Source organism: Rhamphochromis longiceps, linkage group LG12, assembly GCF_057381845.1.
Source record: "Rhamphochromis longiceps isolate RC_006_pf linkage group LG12, R_longiceps_female_GT1.1, whole genome shotgun sequence".
In the NCBI taxonomy this organism is placed as follows: domain Eukaryota; kingdom Metazoa; phylum Chordata; class Actinopteri; order Cichliformes; family Cichlidae; genus Rhamphochromis; species Rhamphochromis longiceps.
In genome coordinates, this window is record NC_140568.1 from 35,277,926 (window position 1) to 35,284,319 (window position 6,394).

The window sequence follows — 6,394 nt, forward strand, 5'->3', positions numbered from 1 at the left end:
AATCATATCACATCCTATCAAACAACTAGATTTGATCATTGCTGACCTGTACTCATTGGTACGTCATCTGCTGCAACCAGAACAGTGCTCTACCAAACTTCAGAAACATGTTGTGCCATCAAAGTAAAGAGTTAGAGTCATGAGGCTTTGCCAGTCAAGAAGAATATTTTTTCTTTATATTAGTACAATGTAGAAGTTTCAACAGGGTTCACAATACAAATACTCCTGTTATATCATTTTTTGGTTATGATGGTGAAACAAACACTCATTGCAGTTGTCATTCTGTCAGTAAGAGGTGATGGCTCATAACAATTAGCTAAAGTTCTAGAAAGGTTTAGCTTTTTTCTTATTTGTATGATTGTTTTTGGTACTATACTATTGCTGCTCCTAATCTCTTGAACAATCTGCCCCTTAGAGAGGCCCCTTCACTGTCCATTTTTAAAACACGCCTTAAAACCCATTTTTACTCCTTGGCATATGACACAGTATGTAATATATAAATAAATTGCTTGCTTGCTTGCTATATACACACTAACATCCGTTTTTAGGTAGACTTGCAAGTACCACGGTTGACTCCCTTTTGCATTTAGAACTGCCTTAAATCTTCATGCCACAGATTCAACAAAGTGGAACATTCCTTGGAAATGTTGGCAATTTTTTTGTGTATCATTGTTTTGCACAGAGTGAGAAAACAGGCATTAAAAATTTCCATTTGCTCCATGTGTGATTGTTCCACCCTTTTAACTGTCTCCCAGTTTACAGATATGAAACTGTACAATTGTGATTGCTACCATTTGGTGAATAAAGTGAATAATGTTTGTAAAGTGAGTAAGTCATTCGTTGTCAGGGAAGTCCATGAACAACACAACACAACATTTAACTTAAATGAAGGAGTGGTGAGGTCTTTTTTTGTCTTGAGATTTTAAGTAATTGTGCAGACTAATTATTTAGTTTCAGTACTGGCCTTATATTATGAAGCTGAGTTACAAGGAGATGGATGTGCAGCAAATTGGTTGAGAATAGATGGTACCGTGTTTTCTACCAAACACAAGCACAAAATGACAGCCTCTCAGTCTCACATCTCTTTCATTTCTACATTTACATTTTTGGAAAACAGGAAAACACTATACTATATCATTAACCTAGATGACACACCAGAGATATTTTTTCTTGATGCAGTTAAACAGCTATTATGTTCTATGGAAGCATTGGAAAGCAAGTTTCATTCAGAATATATTTTGCATTTCTTTCTTGTCTGTATATTTAAAGCACTAGAGCCTATACACCCTGGACAGGTTACCAGTAACACCTATGGGCAATTTAGAGTTTCCAATTAACATATCCCCACTCCCTGCTTTGGACTGTGGTAGGAAGCCAGAGAACCCAGGGGGAACATGAAAACTCCACACAGAAAGACCCCAGCCTGATGGTGGAATTGAACTCAGGACCTTCTTGATGTGGCAGTGCAAACCACCGTGCCACTGTGCTACTGATGTTGTAGTTAAAGCGCTATGGTGGCCCATTTACGGGAAATGCAAGCCAACAATAATAACAACAACAGTTACAGTTTGAACTTTGAATGAAGCCAGTATTAGTACATACTTTTTAAAATATATTTTCAATTACTAATTCACTGCCATACCAAAAAAAGAGAGAGAGACTTTCTGGGTAGTAAACAGTTAGCATCTGCCAGTTGTTACCATTTTGGAACAAAAGAAGGAACATTTGCTTTCTAGTCTGCATAAAATGTAATGCCATCAAACAATTTTCTCACTTATCTCACATACCGTTTCAAACTGCTCTGCTAAAAATGAACAGCTCATGAGTACAGTTTAAATTTATGTGTCATCCAAATTTATGTGGATGTGTCATCCATAGAGGAAGCACACTGCATATGGCTGATATCTTACAGTTTTTTACAGACGCTAGGACACATTTCTCAATACTTAGGGCACTTTTGCAAAACTCCTCACACAGTTTTTTTAAAAATTATTATTAATCCTTTATTTATCCAGGTAAAAATCTCATTGAGATTAAAAATCTCATTTACAAGGGAGACCTGGCATCATAGCAACAAAAGTCACATACCACATAGGTATATAACATTTAGTGGTATAACAGTGAGCACAACAGAAGTCTATGTGGGCTAAACTGAGGATCAGTTATCATTGTTTTGGCACAAGATGCATTCAATGACTACATCTCTCAAATTTCATGAATTATTTTCTCACTCGGACACAGCAATTGCCAAAAATCTTTGTACGTACAGGACATTTTGCATGTACTTACATACTGTTTTCAAAACTGTTAAACTTATGGCCAAAACAATAACATAATGCAAAACTGAATAAGACCGCAAAATTCAACAGCAATATTTTATTGAAACATATTTTAAATCTAAAAATGCAGTTTAACCAGCCACAGCTGATTCTCATTGTAGATGAACATCTACACAGGTGTTACTCCTTCAATTTTTCAACTCCTTCAATTCTGGCATGCCAGAAGATTACAGTTTTTTCTGAATGCTTAAACCCTAACTGTGATTCCTGTAGCACAATCTCTAAAACTATTCAGACTTATAGCAAAACCACTCACTGAGTTTGCAAAACTAAAAGCACAAAAACTGCTTTGCACTCAGTTTGCAATTTTGTAACACACTTTGCAAAACTGTAGGCACAATTCATTGCACAACACTCAATTACCAAATTTCCAACACACTCCTAGCAAAAGTATACACATGTATGGCTATCATTAACACTAATTTGCCAACTGTCTGGCACACTTTCACATGTGAAAACTTTTTTAGATAATTAGTTCACTTTGCAATCAGCCTAAGCACTATAATACAGGTAAGCTGTGTGTGCGGAGTACAATGGAGGGAGCAGAAAGAGTGAGAAGTAGAGGAGGCCGAGGAAGAGGACGTGGAGGTGAAGAAGTAGGATGAAGAGGACGACAAGGACAAGGAGGAGCAAGAGGAAGACGAGGAGGGGGGAGAGGAAGATGAGGAGGGGGGAGAGGAAGGGTAGGAAGAGTAAGAAATAGAATTGCTGATGACATCAGAGCTACAATAGTGGACCATGTAATCAACCGTGGAATGACCCTGAGGGTAGCTGGCCAACGGGTCCAGCCTAACTCGAGCCGCTACACTGTAGCAAGTACCATAAGGACATCTTGAAATGAGAATATGTTAGTACAGTCACTTCGCACAAAGATTTGTAGCACTGCCATATGCCAATGAGAAACACACCAATACCATTGATGTAAAAATACTGAAATTGTTACTTTACAGAATTGCTAGATGACCAGATGCTGGGGGCAGAGGAAGCATGTTCACTGCAGACCAAGTAACCCATATAGTCATTATGGTGATTGCAAATAATCCTATACTTGGAAATAAACACTTGTGTTTGTTTTGATGTGTTTGAATAAACACCAGTACTTGAAGTTTGGATCCCTCTATGCTTATGGATCTATGACAGAAGTATGAGCTCAAACTGACATAGCCTACCTTGTGCACAGAGAAAGCAAAAGCCAGATGTGTTTTGTATTCATACCATCAGTGTGCAGTTGGCGCATTGTGTGCTTAGTAGATGATGGCTTGTGTGTACTGTTTGATACGGAAACACCATTTTTACGAAGGTGTGAAGAGTTAATCTAGCTGTGTTTGCTTTTGCAAGAGAACTACAATGTTTTGATTATTGGGTGACAGGTTTTCTTATTTGTGTGAAGAGTTTTGCAAAATTAGCCAATAGTTACAAAAAATGTGCTTAAGCAATCAGAAAAAACTGTAAGATGTGATGTGGATGGGAACCTGTGGCCAAATGGAGAAGACCGAGTAGATTAGCATTACTATTGTATGTGTATCAGTGGATGGTGTGTATACAAATTCTTGTATTTTGGGATTACTTAGTGCAAAAAACTAAAAATACATAAACAAATATTGACGAATTCTGCATGATGTCTGATTCATTCCAGTAACATATATTGAAATTATAAACAGAGATGTGTCCTTGTTTTACACAAGAAAACACTGTGTAATGCTACATGTTGCTAGTGTTTTTTAGGTCATTGTTTTGTGGGTGACAAAGTGTGTTTGTCGGCTGTCAACCTTTGCTAGTGTTCTGGAAGAATGAGTTTATTTGAGACCTGAATAAAGTGTTTTGGTAGTTGTAGTGCATTTTGAATGTGAAATGAACTGCTTTGCCAAGCTGAAGGTCAGTTAGGAGAATTGTGTGAAGAGTTTTGCAAAAGTGACCTAAGTATTGAGAAATGTGTCCTAGCGGCTGTAAAAAACTGTAATCTACAAACCACTTGCTGCTAACTCATGACTGGCATGAAATAAAGCTGAGAAAAGAATCCCCCTGTTTGCTTAGTGCTGTTTTTTTTTAGTTGAAAATATATATGTACAAATCTTGTATATAACTCTACATATCTATTTTTGGTCACATGACAGGATAGTAACTTCATCCAGTCACATTTCCAACAGCAGTCTGTGTGCAGTCATTGACTCGTGAGCCCCCTGTGAGCCTGCTGGATGTGACTGTGTGGCTCAAAATGCAACCGGGCAAACAGGACCGGAGATTCCCATTGGTCAGCATTTGGGTGTGAAAGAGGGATTAGCTCTGTGCTACAATCCATTCACCCAGAACTTGCTTTCATTCCTGTATTCATGTCTCTGCCATCCTCTGCATAACATGTTTTAAATTTAATAACTTGTCAAATAAACACAGAAAACTGCAACAAATGTCACATGTCAGAAAATGACACAAAGAGCACTTGCATTTCTGAAATGGCTTTCTTTAACTTGGGAAAAATTAAAGATACTTTAAAAGAGTTTAGGAGTTTGGTCCTCAAATTTCAACAAGTGGTTGATAATGTTATGATCTGTGTGCAAGTGCTATAAGCAGGAAATAAATGAGATGTGTGCTCAGTTTGTAATTTGCAAGTGTGAAGCAATACTGTGGATATTCATGAAGCTTCAGTACATTGTCTAGAGAAACAAACCAGAGAATGACACTACTGACCTGACTTTAAATGGGAATGTATGTTTCTGGTGGAAAGTTGCTCATTTGACAGAATTTTTGCGACTCATGTAGAAAGAGTTTTTGAGAATATATTATTTTGAAATGTTTTGACTGTAGTCACAGGTGTAGTGGTGCTGGCACAAATATCAACAAATTGTATCTCAAACCCTGGAAAAACACACAATAAAACCAAAACTACCTTTTTATGCCAAGATGTAACAAAGACAAACAAATAAGGAAAGCAAGTTTACGTTTAAAAAAAACACATACGTGTGACGGCGGGCTACCTCATCCTGTGAAACAAAAGGCTTGGCCTGTGATTACAAATCGTCTCCTAACATCCTGACTAACTTGGAATGATTCATGAGTCGCCTTGGAGGGGATTTTCAATGACTGTCCCACACTGCCACATTCTGTATGTGCCTGACAGGAAAATAAACTGCTGGCTCGTCTGTTTCAAGATCCTTCCTTAGATTGTTTAGCATTACTTAACAAATTTAACTCTTTTAAAACCTTCGATACCGCTTTTGTAAAATAATATCTATAAATAAACGAATGTAGTATCCTGTTAAAGGTGGGACCCTTTAACAGATGCGGTTTTCTTTGTATATATGAGACCGATGAGTCAGTTATTAACTTTGGGAAAAGTTGCACTTTCAGTTTCTTATCCCAGAAAAGAAGCCTGCCCCCTTCCAGGAACGTCTTCACATCACTACTACAGAATTTCTTAAACTTGGCAATTTTGAACTCTAAAGGTGCTCCAGCTCAACAGATGTCTTACATTTGTCATGCTGCGCAAACAAAGGAGGTAAGACAAAGGTTTAGCTGTGAATACTGGTATGCATTGTTTCTTCCAGTCTTTGTGAAAATAACTGAGTAAACTGATATAAATAAAGGAGTGGGTGCAGAAGCCTGTTCCCACAGAATATTTGTTTCATTTGCTTTAGGTCATTTACTGCTTTAGTAGTTTAATGAGCTACATAATGACACTGTCTTCACATTCTTACAGTTGGATCACACCTTTGGTTAACAGAAGAGCTGCTATTAACCAAAGGGGTTTAGCCTTATGCCAAAACCTTAACGTCTTATGTCAGTTGACGCCTAACTTTCATTTAATATATGACGCTTGGCGAGGAGGAAACGTTAAATCATGTTCAAATCATATTTTTTTGTGTTCCAGTGAGTTTTGTGACTTTTGAGGATGGCAAAATAGAAGCATCACGATACTTTAATGTTGGAAATGGGACAGGGTTTAGCAAAATTCCTGTTTCATTTCATTATTAAGACAAGCAATTATTCTGCATACTCTTTGGCCTCACGATTTAAGACCAGTCAAATATTCAATATTTATCTCTCTTGACTACTATTTT